At 39.2% G+C, this 9,835-nt stretch overlaps 1 pseudogene; it reads right to left on the minus strand.

Moving 5' to 3' along the window:
- Positions 1-8,469: 8,469 nt before the first annotated feature.
- Positions 8,470-9,447, minus strand: LOC123847518 (protein SEC13 homolog; annotated as a pseudogene).
- Between the last annotated feature and the right edge of the window lie 388 nt (positions 9,448-9,835).

Here is a 9,835-nt window from a genome sequence, read left to right on the forward strand (position 1 = left end):
TGAGAGAGAGTAAAGGAGACACACAGGAAAGAAAGACACAGGAGGGAGGGAAAAACTTTTTTTTTTCCTAATCCAATCCTATATATGTAATATCTAGTATTATATATTATAATATATATAACATATATATATGTATCTTTTCATTGTTGGTGTTGTCCACTCAGTGATACATTTTCCACGTGATACATCTATAACATAAATCTATTTTACTTCTCTTAATTGCACATAAAATTCTATTATAAAAATGTACCACATTTTATTTATTTCTTGTTAAACATTTCCAAGTTTTTTTTTTAAAGATTTTATTTATTTGACAGAATGAGAGCGAGAGAGAGAGCACAAGCAGGGGGAGCGGGAGAGGGAGAAGCAGACTTCCCGCTGAGCAGGGAGCCCGATGTGGGGCTCGATCCCAGGACCCTGGGATCATGACCCGAGCAGAAGGCAAACACTTAACAACTGAGCCACCCAGGTGCTCCCCAAGTTTTTGAAATAAAAAAAGACTGAAATGAAGTTTTTTTGTTTATAAAATCCTGGGTGCTTTTATTTTTTTTAAACATAGGTATCTACCTGAGTGTTTTGGTTTTATTTGTTAAGCATAGCTATCTAAAATTTGAACTGTTAGTTCATAGAGGAGAGTATTTTCAACTGTACTACTACCAAGTACTACTTGGTACTACTTCCCTAAAACCTTCTCCTCTTTGCTCATCGGTGCTTGATAGATCTGCTTCCCCACCATCTCACCCACCCTTGATATTTACAAAGTCACCTTTGCAAATATGATCAAATACATGCAAAATGTTACCTCTTTTACACACACATCCATTTTGATGCTCTGGGCATTTTAAACCTCCTGTCTTTGTTATCCTATCTTTACCTTGGCAGATTCTGTCACTTAGCTCCTAGGCTCACCTCTGTTGACACCTCACCTACTCTGGAGACTAAGAGGTGGCTAGTGCTGGGGATGAGGAAAAGCTTCTGTAGCATAAAGATTGATTTTTTTTTCTTTCTTTTTCAAAAATGAAATTAACAGCACTTGGTTTAGGGCTGTGAAACATCCCCCAAATCAAAGTGGACATATCCAAAATGACCCATAAAACACCTATGTGACATTTTCTACTTTCATCTTGAATTTTTCTTTTATAATAAATATATTTCTCTGAGATAATCTTTAACAGTTGCAGAGTATTTCATTTTATGGGTGTTCCAGAACTTAACAAATTCCTATTTATTTATTTGTTTGTTTCCAGACAGTTGGATAGACTCTAATTGTAGCAAAATCTCAGGGCACATTCTTAAATTTTAACACCAGACTTACTGGTCGAATGATTTTTCTGTCAACATCTTTTTTAAAGATTTTATTTATTTATTTATTTGAGAGAGAGAGAGAGAGAACATGAGTGGGGAAGAGGAGCAGAGGGAGAAGCAGGCTCCCCGCTGAGCAGGGAGCCGGATGCAGTACTCGATCCCAGGTCCCTGGGATCATGACCTGAGCAGAAGGCAGACACTTAACTGACTGAGCCAGCCAGGCGCCCCTCTGTCAACGTTCTTGACTTCCTCTGAGTTTTCCCTAAATCAGACCAATTCTTTGGATTTTCTATTAAACTTGAACAATCTTACTATGAGGCAAATGGATTTTGAGAAAGATATTCTCAGCTTCATCCTTACAGAATTGCTTACCCAGAGCGTAGGGTTAATTGGACTAATTTACAATATTACTTTAGTTTTGTCCTATTCCGGGTACTACAACCCACTTTACTTGACTGCAACATGGCATCTATTTCTATGACCTTTATTTCACTCTTTAGGACCTCAGTAAATTTTCCAATTTAGTTTCTTGCTTTAAAAGTAACATTTTTCATCACCATGATAGTAAAATGCAAGAAGGTACTTTTCTCATTTTTGCTGTCAGCCACAGCTGGAGGTGATCCCTGGGTTAGCTGGAAAATACACATGTATTGCTATCTCTAGAAACTGCCTTCCAGGTGAAGCCTGACAAAGTGACATGCTGAAATGTGAGCACAGCAGGGGTTGTGAGTTCCAGAACCCTGGCACTAGAAATTTCTTGCCGATGAGGGCATTTTTTCTATAAACCATAAAAGGGTAAAAAGAAAAAGATGGATTTCTGCAGTTGAGTTTCATGACGCCAAGAGGAACCAAATCTCAGATTTATTTCTCCAGGATAAGGAACACAGGCATAGTAATCATCTAATGCTTTTTTCTCACGTGACTTGATCTGTGATCTGTTAGACCTTATCTGTTCTTGCAAGCAAAATTTTGTTGCCACATTTCTGAAGTTCAAAATTAGAAAAATCATATCCCCAAGCCTCTAATACTTAGAGCTGTGCAAATTCTATATTCTATTTTCACAAGTGCTTCTACATAAATCTTTATAAGACAAAATAGAATTACAAGAAATAAAATATCCCATACGTACATAAGACCTCTTGATGGACTGTCCTTTTATGGGATGGGGACAGGTGGGAGCATGGGTCAGTAGGAGGTCCGTTAGAATAAAAAGTGAGAATTATTATTATTTTTAATTGGTGCCACTCATACACCAAGCATTATTGCCTTTTAAAGGGATGTGTGCTTCATAGAGCTGCTTTCCTTGAAGAACCCATTTCTATGTCATAACCCACCCACAAAAGCACTGAAAGTCTTAGAATATGAAGGACATAAAAACAGGGTTTAGCCAATCACTGTTCTTTTATAAACTGGGCCCCTCTTCTTCTGTTTTGTTTTTTTTTATCTCCATCCCCACATATTTTGCAATTTCTGTTTAGAATATTGGCTGATAGTAGAATCTTTGTAGTCTGACTTACAGTTTGAATCCTTATCAATCAAATATTTAAGGTAATTCTACAACACAGGAGAATTTTAGCATTTTATGTTATCTCTGTGTTTCTGGAAGACAAGACTCAATTTCTGTAGACTGACAGACTACATATGTAAAAGTAAAAGCATCGACCCTCTAATTGGCTTTTCTTAGGGAAAAATAGTAAAGAAGACCAGAGTGTTTCAAATTGGTAGTATAAGGCATATAAAGAAAAGGCACGATCATCTAGATAATAGAAATTGATTTCCTACCCTTGTACTAAAACCCAGACCCCACACAGCAGCCTGATGTAATTCCATTACCATGCTAAATCACCTGGCACTTGCATCGCCTTTTTATTTTTGTGTTACTGTTATTCCTGGCAAATGAATAAATTTCACTCAGCAGAAATAAATTAGACAGTTTGTCACTCAAGCTAATCACTATGGAGCTTTCCTTTCCCTGTTCAAAAGATAGGTTGACACCTACTGGGCATTAATTTAGTCATTTCTTGATAACAGAGCATCTATTTGCACATGGATATGAGTAGAGTTATAAAGATTTTAAAAGTAATTATCTCTGGGTCTCCTTAGCTTTCGAAAGTCTAATTAAAGAAAGTTTAAGTCTTTAAGAATTAGGTTTATGGCATGCAATCCAATCAGGTTGCCCTTAAACTGGGAACCAGGTATGTTAAAGATTGCAGAAACATTAATCTAAGCCAAGATTTAGTTGCTCACAAAACTGAAGTTTCAGGATGCCTGGGTGGCTCAGTCCTTAAGCGTCTGCCTTCTGCTCGCGTCATGGTCCCAGGGTCCTGGGATCGAGCCCTGCCTGGGTCTCCCTGCTCAGCAGGGAGCCTGCTTCTCCCTCTGCCTGCCAGTGCCCCTGCCTGTGCTCTCTCTCTGACAAAAATCTTAAAAAAACAAAACCCAAACCAAAAAAAACCCCTGAAGTTTCAAAAAAATAGATGAAAAGTGGTAGGTAGAGGGACTCAGGTCTCTAATTCTGCTGAACAAAGAGAGTTACGTCCAGATCCCCTTTTCTAGCTGGCGTTAGGAATATGCCCTGGCACACACTTGTGTCAATGACATATGCTGACTTGTTGTGTTATTCTGAGTAGAGAATGGACACAACTGGAAGCAGTCATGGGAGAAGGGAATGGATATGGGTTTGGCTACATCCACTCCTGTGAATGGCATCTATACCTATGCATACAATTCACTCCGTCCCGTTTAGTCCTACATCCTCACTTCGTTTTGTTTCTTTTAGCCTATACACTTTCTTAAAATACGTGAACAAATCTATTGGTTTCATGTATGCATTAACCTGAGACCTAAAAGATATTAAGATGAAGAGAATTTTGCTATGTACTGAAAATAGTCCATGTTTTCCTCTTGGGAATGTAAAAGCTTTTTTGATCATATGTAAACGTCTAAAAACAGGTCCTATCCTAAAATATCAGTAATACAAGTAAATTGGTGTAGGATATGTCTGGGAGAACATGTCTTAAAACATTCAATAAATTTTGTCTTAAACAATCAATTTTAGGGGCCTTTTCTGGAAGGTGTTCCTTGGAGATAGCTGAATATATTTCTTTCAAGCAGATGCATTATGACTTCTTGGGTAAAAAAGCTGTAGAAGTCTGTGAAAGCCACCAGGAGAAAGGGTGCTATTCATTACTTCGGCTGGGGCCAGGGTAGGTAAAGAGATCTATTTTAAATTTTGGCGGCAGAAGGACATGTGAAGAGTACTTATAAAGCTATCTGCTTTTCCAAACAATTTTCTTCATGGTGTACCACCTTGGGGAAGCTTAATGGAAAAGAAGGAGCAGTTAATAGACTCTGTATAAGGGGGGAAGATCGGGCTGCTAGCCTACTAATTTACTTTATTACTGATGTTTCAGGAGAGAATTTGCTTATAGATGTTTACATATGATTCAAAAAAATAAAAGTATTTTTCCTTTACCCCTTTCTCTCAATTATTTTTCACCTCTAAAACTTTTATATTCCCGAGGGAAAAATATGGACTATTTTCAGTATACAGCACAATTCTGCCTTCTTTTTAAGTCCAGTGTTTCAAGCTTGACCCAAACCACAGCAAAGGAGATATGCTTTGTCCTGCAGCACTAAAAGATATAACAAAAGTCATGTGGACAAGTTAAGCCTTGTAGAATTTACTTCAATGTCTTTGAAAAATGCAAAAATGTTCACCAATCAGGAAAAAAAGAGACCAAAGGAGAGTTACATTTCTCCTCCACAGGTAGTTTTTAAAAAAAATTTTTTTTTTTTTTAATGAAGCTCAGAATTATTCTGTTTACACTGAAGTGCATTGCTCAGTGCCATGGTAATAATCAGATTCAGAGCTTGACAATATGTATGATCCCTTACCCGATATAAGTAAGAGTTTAGTATCAGTTCTATCTCTGGGTGAAAATAAATAGCTCTGAAAAGTCAATCATTTTCATTTTCTTTCACACTTGGCCTGTAATAGTTGTTTTTTGTCATTCCTGTCAGAACTCTGATACCAAGTTGGATTGTATGTTACATCTCAGCTCTCAGCCTTTACTGAAAGTTAAATGAAAGATGCCTTTGCTAGCAATTCAGAATTCTGACTTGTCAGTCTTCCTTGATTTTTATTTGCCCCTCATCCACCAGCCGGTGGTAGACTCATGCATGGACTTTAGAGTTAGACAGACTGTGGCTTGAAACTTTGCTCAGCCCCTTATATTTTTATGTGGCCAGGTCACTTTTGAAGCTACTTCTTTCCCCCATCGAATAATGAATGTACCAACCTCACAGAGTTTGTGAGACATAAATGGGGTAATATTAGTGGTGAACCTAACTCAGGGTCCGTTACCCAGGAAGGCAATCCATGGAAAGCCGCCATTTTTTGTGACGTTATTGGTGTGATAAAGGGGGTTTTCGAGTCTCATCACTGTTACCACAGGTCCACCTCCTTGAGGAGCCAGAGGACTCTGAAAGCCAATGAGCTCTAGTACTGAGGTGTGCTCAGGAGGTGTGGTCATCACTGTTGGGTTTAATGACCATGAAAAAGAGTGACTCACTTCTTAGAAAAAGTGACATATAGCTCCAAGGCCCTCAAAGACTGTTACCAGTTGACAGTGCCCTCTGATGTGCTTGTTTAATTATATTTAAACACCTTAAATCTGATCATTTCCACCTAAGAATATATATTACCTAGGCTAATATGCTATAGAAAACCCTGTATCTGGCACAGAACCTGGCAGAGAGTAAGCGAGTATTTAGTATATGTTCATGGCTTGTGGAGTAAAGTCAGATTTTTCCTCAGTGCTGGGTTAAAACTCTGGAGCATACCTTCATGAACTTTAGCTAATCTAGAAGCTATTGAGGTGATCTGAAACAGTTTGTTATTCTTTTATTTCTACTGACATTTATTGAGTTTATGTAGCAATTCTATGGTTGGCAGTCCCATTCACAATTTTGTTTAATCTTTACTCTAGTCCTTCAAGGTAAATATTATTCCTATTTTCAGATAAGGAAACAGAGACTTAAGTGATAAAATGACCTACTGACAGTAGCGATGAATTGACTTGTAGAATACCTTAGCTACTATCTGGATAGTGGCATGCCTTGCCTAGAGAGGATTTGGGGGCACTAACTGCTGTATATTCAGTTGCCCCCCAAAATCTTTCCTTGAGAGCATATTATTTAGATCCATTCTTTTTTTAGGGTTGGGCCATGTTATGGACTAAATGTGTTCGCTCCCAAATTTATATGTTGAAGCTGTAACTCCCTATGTGACTGTATTTGGAGATAGGGTCTTTACGTAAGTAATTAAGTTTAAATGAGGTCATAAAGGTGGGACCTTGATCTAAGAGGACTAGTGTCCTTATAAGAAGAGATACCAGAGAACTTGATTTCTGTTTTTACCATATGGGGACACAGAAAGAAGGCAACTATCTATAAGCCATTGAGCTCTCCCCAGAAGCTGAACCCCGTCGGACCTTGATCTTGAACTTTCCAGCCTTCAAAACCCTGAGAAAATAAATTTCTCTTGTTTAAACCATGCAGTCTGTGACATATTGTTATGGCAGCCTGAGCAGACTAAGACAGGCCATCACAAGGTACAGATGCTTGGATATTCTCTTGTATGCTTAGTGGGTATACTGGTTAATAGAAATCAGGTATGCAAAAAAACCCAAAGGCATATTTTCCTTTCCATTTACTGATTTAGACTTTTTTTTTTTTTAGCACTTTTAGGTTCATAGAAAAATTGAAAGGGAAGTATAGAGATTTTCTCTGCCCCCACACATGCATAGCCTTGTCCTTTATCAATATCTCCTGCAGAGTGGGACCTTTGTTAAAACGGATGAACCTACACCGATGTATCATAATCCTCCAAAGTCCAGAGTCTACCTTAGGATTCACTCTTGGTGGGGCACATTCCATAGGTTTGGACAAATGTAACCATCATTATAGTATCATACAAAGTAGTTTCATACCCTAAAAATGCTCTGTGCCTCACCTATTCATCTCTCCTTACTCAACCCTGGCAACCACTTTTCTTTTTACTGCCTCCATAGTTTGCTTTTTCCAGAGTGTCCATATTATTGGAATTATACAGTATGTAGAATTTTCAGATTGGCTTCTTTCACTTAGTAATATACATTTAAGGTTCCTCTGTGCCTTTTCATGACTGGATAGCACATTTGATTTTAGTGCCAAATAATATTCCATTGCCTGGATATACCGCAGTTCTTTATCCTTTCACCTAGTGAAAGACATCTTGGTTGCCTCCAAGTTTTGGCAGTTATGAATAAAACTACTATAAACATCCATGTGCAGGTTTCTTGTGTAGATATAAGTTTCAACACCTTTGGGTAAATACCAAGCAGTGTGATTGCTGGATCATATAGTAAGACTATGTTTAGCGTTTTATAAGAAACTGCTAAACTATCTTCCAAAATGGTTGTATCTTTTTGCATTTCTACCAGCAATAAATAAGAGTTCCTATTGTTCTACATGCTTGCCAGAATTGGGTGTTGTCAGCACTCTGGATTTTGGCAATTCTGATAGGTGTGTAGTGGTATGTCATTGTTGCTTTAATTTGCATTTCCTTGATGACATATGCAGAGCATCTTACCATGTGCTTATTTGCCATATGTTTATCTTCTTTGATGCTGGTAAGATGTTTGGCCCATTTTTTAGTTGGGCTATTTGTTTCCTTATTTTTGAGTTTTAGGAGTTCCTTTATATATTTTGGATAACAGTCTTTTATCAGATGAATCTTTTGCAAATATTTTCTCCTAGTTTGTGATGTGTCTTCTCATTCTCTCAACATTGTCTTTTCCAGAGAAGCAATATGAGTTTAACTATTTTAGAAACAAAACCCCCAAATAATGCCTGAACCCAAAAGGTACATAAAAATGGCCAAAAATATTTTAAAACAATAGATCTGAAGATCATTTATAGCTTTTCCCTCCTAATATGAATGCTTTCAGCATGATTACAAACCGTATCAAATCATGTTATGCAGATAATCAATCTGGTTGCATTTGTAACTACTCCTGGGAAGGTAATCTTGGAGCTGTTCCTCCCAGCTGTTTGGTCAGCTCGTCCAGGAAGAAGCAGTCCTGGAGCCAGCAGGTGGGGAGCTGGGCCTCACCTGTCTTGTTACCGTTTGTTCTGTTGGCCCTCTGTGACAGAAGCAGACGGGACCCCGGCCCTTGTTGACATCACCGATGCACACCCACTGCCCGTGGATGGACTCCTTCCAAAGGGTCACCTTATTGTCTCCACCTGAGACAGCCAGGATGTTGGCTGTGGTGGACTAGCTCACATGCGACAAAATAAATATCACTGAACTTGTGCAGCAGTTTGGGTGACCACGCATTGCCTGAGTCGTCATCACATGTCCAAATGAACACACGTCTGTCCTCACACTGGGCAGCTGACAGTGGTGCTGGCGGGAAGGCCAATGGAGAGGGCCCAGGCCACATCTCAAACCCAGTCACTGTGCACTTCTAGCTTCTGTTCCTCCTTCTACTGGCTGTCCTCCTCCTCCTTCCACAGCTTGATGAGGTTGTCACAGACACTTGATGTGAACTTCTTGAAGTAGTTGGGTTTCTGCCCCAATGGCTAGTCTATGAGGCTTCTAGGTACAGTAGGAGGGGCCCAACTGATGGCATTGCAGCCAATAATGGGAGCATCGTTGATCTTCTTCACTTCCCTCTGGCCTTCTCCAGTGTACATCAGCAGGGAGATGACCCCATCTGAGTTCCCACAGGCCAGGATTAGGCTGTAGGCATGGGGGGCCCAGCAAACAGAGTTTATTGAGGATTTGTGGCCTATGTGCCTGTGCATCTTCCCTGAGGTGCTCTTCTCCACTTTCTAGATAATGACTTTCTGATCATAGGAGCAGGATGCCAGGATGTTCCTATACATGGAGTGGGCCCAGGCTGCTTGCTACACAGGACCCTCATGACCCCTGAGGTTGGTGATGAGGATCTGCCCTCCACTGAGCACACTGAAGATTATAACGGACCTGTCTGATGAGCAGGTTGCTAGACAGGTGCTATAGTAGTCCATCTAGGCATCGTGAATCATGTCCTCATGGGAGCTGTCCATAGTGCTACTTACTGACACCATGGCTGTGATGGCAGCAGCTCCTGGTCTTGGATGTGGCAGCTCTTGGTGGCGCCCCCGAACAGCTCCTTCAGAGCAGATAGTTTTAATTTTAGTGAAGTCCAGCTTATCAATTATTTTTTTCATGGATTATGCCTGTGGTGTTGTACCTACAAAGTTATTGCCATACCCAAGCTCATTTAAGTTTTCTAGAAATTTCACAGATTTGCATTATATATATATATGATTTATTTTGAGTTAATTTTTGTGAAAAGTGTAAGTTCTATACCTAGATTCATTTTTGTTTTTCATGTGTATGTCCAGTTGTTTGAGCACTATTTGTTGAAAAGCCTATTTTTTCTCCATCATTGGCTCTTTTGCCAAAGATTAGTTGACTATATTTATGTGGGTCTAT

Source organism: Mirounga angustirostris, unplaced genomic scaffold (genome assembly GCF_029215605.1).
Source record: "Mirounga angustirostris isolate CCGP_5_RB_7025 unplaced genomic scaffold, mMirAng1.0.hap1 SCAF_2, whole genome shotgun sequence".
In the NCBI taxonomy this organism is placed as follows: Eukaryota; Metazoa; Chordata; class Mammalia; order Carnivora; family Phocidae; genus Mirounga; species Mirounga angustirostris.